This window comes from Peromyscus maniculatus, chromosome 2, assembly GCF_049852395.1.
Source record: "Peromyscus maniculatus bairdii isolate BWxNUB_F1_BW_parent chromosome 2, HU_Pman_BW_mat_3.1, whole genome shotgun sequence".
Classification (NCBI taxonomy): Eukaryota; Metazoa; Chordata; class Mammalia; order Rodentia; family Cricetidae; genus Peromyscus; species Peromyscus maniculatus.
This window is the reverse complement of record NC_134853.1, coordinates 41,992,738-42,002,290: the sequence shown is the minus strand read 5'-3', so window position 1 is coordinate 42,002,290 and position 9,553 is coordinate 41,992,738.

The window sequence follows — 9,553 nt, the reverse complement described above, 5'->3', positions numbered from 1 at the left end:
GTTGGATCTCATAGTAGTTCTACTTTTGGGTATTTGAAGAACTCTCATCCCATTTTTAAATGTGGCTGCACTAATTTGCACTCTCACCCACAACTGACAAAACCTCCCCTTCCTCCTCCATAATGCCATCATATAAGAGTTGCATATATGACAGCCAATTTAACAAGTTTGAGGTCAAGCTCATTGTGATTTTAATCTGTGATTCCTCTGGTGATTTAAAGGTTTTAAGGACTTGCATATGCATGTGGCTATTTCTATCTGGGTAAAGAGCATCTAATAAATGACTCTGAGAAGTCTAGGCATCCACATTCAGAAGAAAGAATAATAAAATATATAAAAAAAATTTAAATTTTCTAATGGACCTTGTAACTCACCATAGGAACATGGCTGCAACTCACTCAGTGATTATTAAAGGATTATTTTTGCTTCCCTCAGCTTCCATGTTAGAGCTACAGATTCTCATACCTCAGAGTGACTGTTTTGGAGACACAGTACTTAGAAAGGTAACTTGAGGTGTTGGTGGGTCATATTTACTGAGGCGCTGTTCTACTAAGAAGAGAGTAGGACAGACAGACCGACAGAAATGCACATGCACAAATGAACTCACAAGGAGAATATGCCATCCATTCCTGTAGAGGGTGCAGAAGAAACCTAACCTACAGCTGACAGGCAATGAGGAAATGAAACCACAGGTCTGGTAGCCCTGTCTATGGCACTCAGAACCAATAGCCTGACTTACACAGTGGGGTAGGCAGTCAGCATATGAAGCAGAGCAGCCTGGAGAGGGCCCTGCTTCCAGTGCCACCTCTGAGCAGCACAGCCTTTGTCCCGAGCCAAGGAGATTGAAGGGGACTTAATGTGTGGAAAGAGTTGCATGTTGAGTGCTCATGCCTACTCTGTAGGGAGGTATGTGCTGCAGTATGATGGAATGTCCTGCTTTTGTTTGATTTCTTTAAGCTAATAAAGGCAAATTTTATTTTGAGAAAAACCTTCAAACACTGGAGAGGTGATTTAAGGACACTGTAAAGGCAGTGAGTCCTCTAAACAGAAGAGAAGGTATTAGTATAAGTCAATCAGGGCTCTAACAAATTACACCAGAAAGCAAACTAGACTAATTGTCAGGTAGGACATCATGTAGCTTGACTGAAAAAGAACTATTGGACCAAAGGAGGTAAAATGAAAACAACTTCTGGAAGGTGTCAAAGCCAAGACATTGTTACAGTTTATGATATACATGTGAACCCCCTCTCTTCTCTAATGAGCTCTCTCCACAGACCTACGTTGACATAAAGTTCTGCACACTGCATGTTCTGACTAAATCAGGTGGAGGAATCAATACAGAAATGGTCTCAAAATTATGAAAGGATGCTCACAAAAATGATACACACTATGGTAGGAAATGGGTTTTGAAATTGGGAGTACCGGGGGAATGTGCACAATTCAGTCAGAGAATCAGGCTGAAAAGCCACTGCGAAGTTGATTTACTCACTGTTCAGTGCCAGGTCCAAATGTAACTGCAGTGAAGAAATTAGCATTGGAAAATTGCATAGCAGTTTTGAAAACCTGAGCCTGGGCCAATTTGTTTTCCTAAATCTATGTAGCATTAGCCAACATTGCCGAGGCTGTAATATTCTTCAGGTTCTGACTGGTGCCAAAATCTTTTCGCTAAAGAGTAAAAACTGTATTGATACAGTTGTCTGTGTTCTCCATCTCTAAGATGCCAGATACTTCACTGACGTTGGGTTTTTTATTTTTTTATTTTACATTTTTTGTTTGTTTTATGAATCATAGTTTGACACAAATTTTACGTGGAAACCCTGTGGTCTATAGGCTTTTGTGGGTAAACTTCAGAGAACAGCAATTCTATCGTTGGCTGCCTGTTAGTGTTCCTGACACAAGACTTAAGCCATCACAGAGGCATGCCCCTCTCTCTGGCGCTCCAACATCCCCTGGCCTCCTTAAAGTGTTCTCAAGGACACAGGGCCAGAGGAAAGAACGACAGGAGGATAGGAGGCCACACCAGGAGGTAACAGCTCAGAAACAGATCAGCTCTGGGGTCTCCGTAGGTCAGGAATGAGCAAGCTGGCCTGCCTCGGCAAGAGTAGCCTGAGGAGGGGACACAAACACCACGCTTTTCCCTTGGAACATACAATAGCAGCCTGCCAAGGAGTGGAGTGAAACTGTGGGCCCCCACAACAAGAGCAGAACATGACTCCAATTTTTTTTTTCTTCATCAGTTAAGTTTCCATTTTCCGGGAAAGTAGGCCATTTCCCTTCATCTGCAGTAAGTTTCTTTCCTGCATTATACCACAGGAAAGGGGGGGCTTAGGGGCCCCAATTATAACCCCAGTCAAGCCGCGCTGTCTCTGTGCCCAGACCCCAAACCCAGAGACTCGGATGGCTGTTGCTTCAAGGCCAAGCACAGAGGTAAATGGTCCTATTGAAGTTGTTTCTGTACTTCTGGACAGAAGCAGAGACCCAATTCCAAACCAGAAGGGACACACGTTCTAGGACCAATAGAAGAGAAAAAGAGTCACCAGGCAGGATTCGTGAACCCAAATTAAAACCCATACTGCTCAGAATCAAGGTCTCTCTCACTCCAGAAGCCTCAGTCTGTGAACGGGACTTGCCAGAAAACATTGCTGTGCTTTGTCCTAAACTCATCCTATAATTGTTTTTTGTTTGTTTGTTTGTTTGTTTTAATCCATGAGCAAAAGAACCCACCAGCTGCTAGCTGTATCAGTGAGGCTGAAAAGCACCTTGGAAATGGGTGCACAGAATCCTTCAAAGCAATAAATGTTAGGTACCTCCAGATTTTGATCCCTTTGCTGTCATAGGGATCAGTCAGTTCTACCCAACTGAAGAGTTATTTTGATTTAGTGAGAGCTATTCCTGATCACTTAATGCAGGATCCTGATCACTCCATACGCACTTCTCAGCCCGAATTAGCTTCCAGAAATCTGTAACTTCTGGCTTGTCAGTGACTCTGGCTCGTTTGCTCCCCACCACTGCCTCTCTGGACCTTCTCTTACCTTGAGCCCCAAACAGGACAATTTGAGGCTCCCTGACCTGTGACTCACGGATGTTCTCTGTTCATAGGCCCTCAGTCTGGCTCAGCTTTTTAACACATTCTCTCTCAAGATGGCTCCAGCTGCTGCCCTGCCAGAGCCATGTGCAAATTACCATAGCTGTTGTTGCTCAGTGTCTTCCCACAGGATTTTACTATTGTAGGAAATTTTGCCAAGAAGATAAAAGCTGAATATGGCTTTTGTTCACTTCTAGACTTAAAAAAGATATCAATGTGCATGACATCAGAGCAGTCAGCTTCCAATTTAGGGCATCAAGTTAATGGATTACCCAACTAAAACTTCCTATCAAACTCACCTCTGAATCTGTGACAGACAATCATAACTATTGATGATCATAATCTTGGTCCTGTCATGAGAGGCCTTTCTGAAACTAGTGCCCTGAAATGACAAGCCACATTTTTCTTCTTTGTTTTTTTGTTTTGTTTTGTTTTGTTTTTTTTGTTGTTGTTTTGTTTTTGTTTTTCAAGACAGGGTTTCTCTGTGTAGCTTTGCGCCTTTCCTGGAACTCTCTTTGGAGACCAGGCTGGCCTCGAACTCACAGAGATTCACCTGCCTCTCTGCCTCCCGAGTGCTGGGATTAAAGGCGTGCGCCACCAGCGCCCGGCCATTTTTCTTCTTCTAGATGATACTGAGATTGTCATGGCTGTGTATTTACTAATTATAGCAGTAAAAGCTCCATTTTCTTATTAGGAGAAAAGACTGCTTTTGCAGAAAGGAAAAAGATTCTTCTCTATTGGTGGCCTTAGAGTCCAGCTCTGCAAGGCCACCTCCAGGGTTCAGGTCAGAAGCCACAGTGTAGCAAAAGGAATTTAGGATATTTCTAATCTGAGGGGTACAGAAAAACTCACAAGCCTGCTGTCCCAGTCACGTCTCTTTATTGTTCTGCCTTGAGTTTCAAATGTTTCTAGTTTATAAACAAGTACAACAGCAATTCTTTGGGAATAGCAAGCTACAAGGTTTCCCCACCACCACCAGGGTCATAAAGCAGATAAGAGTCATATAAACTAATAACTTGTCAGCTGTTTTTTATGGCTGGTAGCAGGTATGGCTGTAAGAAGTTCCAACTAACTTTTTTTTTTCCACAGTAAGACCCCTCTGTTTATTTGATTAAATAGAAATAAAATAAGCTGCATAGGAACAATTTTAAAGTCCAAAGAGACACCAAAGGTTGATGCATCACCCCTGCTTCTTCTCCAGCCTTCTCTGTGGAGCAGAAATATACATTCAGAGGTTTAGCTCACAGGAGGTTTGGGACACTTCTACACTGGCTCTTCACCTGCTCATTGCCCATCATGCCTGTGGCTGGCAATAATAACATTTAAGGTTTTAAAGGTAAAAATTGGGGAAAGGGACTTGCCCAAAAAAATTAAAAATAAAAACATACTCTTTTGCTTTGAGGATTGGGGGAAATTTCCCTGACCACCTACTGTCTTGATAACTGACTAACTCTTTTTTTTTTTTTTTTTTTTTTTTTTTTGGTTTTTCGAGACAGGGTTTCTCTGTGTAGCTTTGCGCCTTTCCTGGATCTTGCTCTGTAGACCAGGCTGGTCTTGAACTCACAAAGATCCACCTGCCTCTGCCTCCCGAGTGCTGGGATTAAAGGCTTGCGCCACCACCGCCCGGCTAACTGACTAACTCTTAAAGGGAAGAAGTGCCAATGGGGAGAAACTAAACCAATGAAGACTCTAAGAAGGGAAAAGGGAGTTTGTCTGCTATTCTACATTCTTAAGTGTGACTAAATATATAAGCTAAAAGTTTGTGACCCGTAAAATGCAAAAAAAGGCAAAACACAGCAAAAGCTCTTTCTCTCCCCTCATGCCAGGAAAGCAGCTTGGCCAAGGAGGCAGCATCATCGTAACCATGACAACCGATGTAAACCATGGGAAAGAGTGCAGCATTTGAGTCACATCGGAACATACACCAAATGTGAACTGGCAACAAGGAACGTTTTAGATCTAAAAAATTACATCTTTTACCCTAAGTGGTTAGACAAAGAGAGGACTTATAACCATGACACCTCCCAGCCACTCTGGTCATCTGAGGCATGCATTCCCATGGTGACTGTGTGAGAAAATTAGCTCTCTCAAGCTGGTCAATCAGTTAACAACCTCTATCTGTTAATCACAGAGATCTCATGGCTAAAACATCAACAGTTAGTCTCCTAAGCTGAAATCTTGCATCAATAAACAGAAGTGAGTGTTAATAGCCTTCTGAGGTCAAGGCAGGGATAGCTGAGTTGTGCTTCCTGTTATCTGCAGGGGGTACTTTCAGGGCACTCTGTTCTTATTATCTCAAAGGGGCTTTGAGTCAACAAATGCTGCAATTCTGTTCTTGAGCCTGTCTGTGAAAGTCCCATTTGTGATCTTTTGCATTAATACCTTGTCTGGCCAAATTGTCTTGCCATAAAGATAATTATGGAGAACAGACTTCTAATTTTTTTTTTTATCGGACTGTGGAACAAGATTTGACTGTGTGACTTATTTTTCTCACCAGAACTATACAATATGGGTAGAAGTCATCCTTCTATTAGTACACAGAAATAATTGTACCCCACAAATGAGGAATGCACTGCTCAGGTTGTGGGACAAGTCCCAAAGCTGTTACAGTGGGGAAGGTCATGGCATCACACAAGAAATTTACAGTAAGAAGTAGCCATCTACTCAAAAGGCAGTGATCCTCCTTGCCCTGCATATGAGTTTGCCCTCCATCAGATATGTACATCTCTGATGGGTTGACCTTCTAAATGTCAGCTGTAACCTACTGCATAATCTTTCAGACTCCATCACTTCTCTCCCTAACCCCTGCCCTCTTTATATAAGTCAGGATCTTACTATATAGTTCAGGCTAGCCTAAAACTCATGATCCTCCTGCCTCTGTCTCTGGAGGACTTGGAAAACAGGTGTGAACTGCTACACTTATTTTTTTCTCATTTTTAGTAGCTTTGAATTCAATATTTCACATAGTTACATCTAAAAACAATTCTAAGTGTTATAGTGATACTTTAAGTCAAATTTGGTTATCTAGATGGGTAATTATAAGAGAAACGAGGAACGAAGTGTGTGTGTGTGTGTGTGTGTGTGAGAGAGAGAGAGAGAGAGAGAGAGAGAGAGAGAGAGAGAGAGAGAGAGAGAGAGAGAGAGAGAGAAACTAGGAAACTAGTGATGCTCACCAGGTGTTCACTGGATTTGTGGATGTCACAATGTTTTTGTCTCTGAAAAGAAACAATTGTCATTACTCTCAGATATTTCCTGATTTGAATTTTTTCCCCATTAAAAAAAGAAAGCAAACAAGGAAGCATATAATTTCTACGTTGTGGCAAGGGTAAAAAAAAAAGACATTTTCTATTTTCTTTTTCCCTTCCTATATTTCCCCTTTCTCTCCTGGCCACCTTGCTAAGGTCTGCTTTGCTTTGCCACAGCTACTCACTGTGATAGGCCAACTCCTCTGAAATCAAAAGTATATATAACAGGTTTCAACACACTCCACCTGCCCCCACTCCAGCTGCATGTCCTCACATGCGCACTTCAGGAGCTAAGCAAGGGATTTTGCATCTTATGTCATCAGTGTGCACTGGTGATTATGTGTACATGACATGATCATGCAATCAGCACATGCATGGTGTAGTTCTGTAAGCCCACCTGCACATGTTCACAGGAACCCTTAAAAAAACTGGACACAGACCCCCTCTCCTCTCTTCTCTCTCTTCCCCCCACTGCCTCTCTTGCTTTCTCGCTCTCTGTTCTCTGCACGTGCATCTCCCCCAGGCCTGGTTCTTTTGTCCCTCCCACCAATGAAGCTCTGATAGTGGGTTTTGTCATGGCTCATGACCTTTCTGTGAGATAACCAGAGCCAGTAACCAGTACCGCTTATCATTCTTAATAAGTTTCTCCAATGATATAGTAAGCAAAATCAAGCTGAATTGGAAAAAATATAACAACAGTTATATTCAGAGCAAAGCAACTCCCAGGTGGCTTCACTGATCTCAGAGATCAAGACCAGAGAAGCTGTGCCCAGACTAAGGGAGTGAGGTTTTACAGATTGTAGGCAAGGAATGACATGTCACCAAAAGCTGGGTTTGTGTGCAAGTATGGTCAAAAGCTGAGTGCTTAGATGGGGACTTGAACAGCTGGCAGTGGCAGGGAAGAAATTTGCAATAGCCATCAAGAATGCAGAACTGGGCTTTTGCAGCACCTTTCCTTTGTTTGGAGACTCTCTGAAAAGGCAGGGTTGGGGGGAGAGAGGAAGAAGACCTTGCAGGGGCCAGTCAGAGGCTCGAACAGAACAACATATATCCTCAGAGAAGTTACCTCTGTATAAGGGTCACGTTGGTGAAAAGTAAACGATGTAAAGTGACAGTTTGGGCTCAGCTCAGGCAGAACTCCAACTAAACAGAAGGATTGCTATCAGGTAAGCAGAAGTGCTGTGGATATCACTCTATATAAATAAAACACTGATGGCCAGTGACCAGGCAGGAAGTATAGGCGGGACAAAGAGAGAGGAGAATTGGGGAAACAGGAAGAAGGAGAAGAGACACTGCAGCCACCGCCAGGACAAGCAGCATGTAAAGACACCGGTAAGCCACCAGCCATGTGGCAAGGTATAGATTTATAGAAATGGGTTAAGGTAAAAGAACAGTTATCAAGAAGCCTGCCATGGCCATACAGTTTATAAGTAATATAAGTGTCTGAGTGATTATTTTATACGTGGATTGTGGAACTGTGGGGCTTGGTGGAACCTGGAGAGAAGCTCTCCAGCAACACAGAAGCCTAAACTCAACCTTCCTCAAAAATCTTGTGAAGCTGGGTCCTGTTTGTCAAGAAAGCAATTACATCACTTATGCACAGGCAAGAGTCAAATACCTAGCCCAATTCAGGTGGGAAGACAATACACACTCCATCGTAGGAGAGGGCCACCCTCTTAGAGCACCTGCTGTACTCAGTTCCAGGAAGGACCTCAGGAATGTGCAATGACAACTCTAACAGATACAGGGCACTATACTCCTGCAGACAATCTATTGGCGGTTTATGGCCCTTGAAGATATCTAGATAATCCTGCTGAGCAGCCCAGATAATCCTGACTAGCAAGTTGTGGTTCTCCTCCAAAAAGTCTAACCCAATGGTTTCAAATGTGATTTCGTGCCCAAAGTCTAGACCAATAGTTTCAAAAAAAATCACCTTGCCCCATATCCCTTCTACCCAACCCCAAGTGGCCAATGCATGTAATTCCCGGCTTGCAGCTTTTCCCTTTAAAAGCTCTCAACCCCTGGGCCTGCTGCCACCGCCACATTTCCCTCCATCTGCATGGTGGAGGCCCAGGTAGGAACCTGACAATAAAAGGATCCTTAAGTGCTTGCATCAGAAGCCAGCTCCTTGGTGGTCTCTGGGTGTTTCTTGAAAAGGGTACAGCACAGGTTTCCCATGCTACCCACTAGGATCTTCCCTGCTGCTCTAACTCACAGGCTGTCCTAGCTCATGTACTCTTCCTCCTGCCATTGCCTATCCCCATAGAATTGCTGAAGCTCTTCCTGCTGCCTGTGGCACACTGCACTGCCCCAGCCTGGCAATTTGAATCCCCAAATAAACTGTCTTTCTACTCATGGAGTGGTCTTGTTCATGGTGTCATTGCACCCCCATTTATATCCTGCATAATGATGAAACAAAACCTGGCAGAAGCCTAAAAGGATCCTGTTGGTCAAAGCAGTGATGGTCAGAAGTGTGCTTATATCCTTATTTCTGGAAGTGCAAGCTAGTGTCTACATTAAAAATCATGCATTTAGTGGATTTCACTGGGAAGAGACTTGATTAGCTTTTCAAGTAAATGAAAGGCTGAATCTGGGATGCACTTTTGCCCAGTTTCATAGCCTGGGGTAAGCTACTAACTTATCCAAGAACCAGCCATCTCATCATTTCATTGGATATAGTGATATCCAACTGAGAATTTTCTAAGTGTACAAAGCATCATTGACTGTGAATGACAGTGTGGACAGTTATTAGCAAGATCAATCTGCTTACTGTATGTCATCCTCTGGTGAACTAAAAGAAACAGAAGGCACTACTTGCAGACCACAATGAAGTGGGTGTAATGTGTGGAAAGACACATAGAAAACATTTGTAATGAAATCCTTATGTGCTAGAACAAGTTAATTTCTGAATTCATCCATCCCTTTCTTTTCATACAGGACTTTGGATCCAGTAGCAGCATGTCAGTCATAGTGTGAGACCAAAATGAGCCATCTTAGAAATAAAACCAAAATGCTTTCACCCTAAAACTAAGGCCTAAGATTTCTCCTTTTAGGAAGAGGCCATTAGTTACTGAACCGAGTCAGTCCAGATTCCAGAAACCAGGGAGTATAAAAGTACAGAGTCACAAGGTAATGACTGCCGGACTTTGGCATGTCCTTCCCTGGTTTCCAGGGTAACTGACCACAGAAATGTCCCCACCTGAGGGCAGCCAGTGAGAAATGG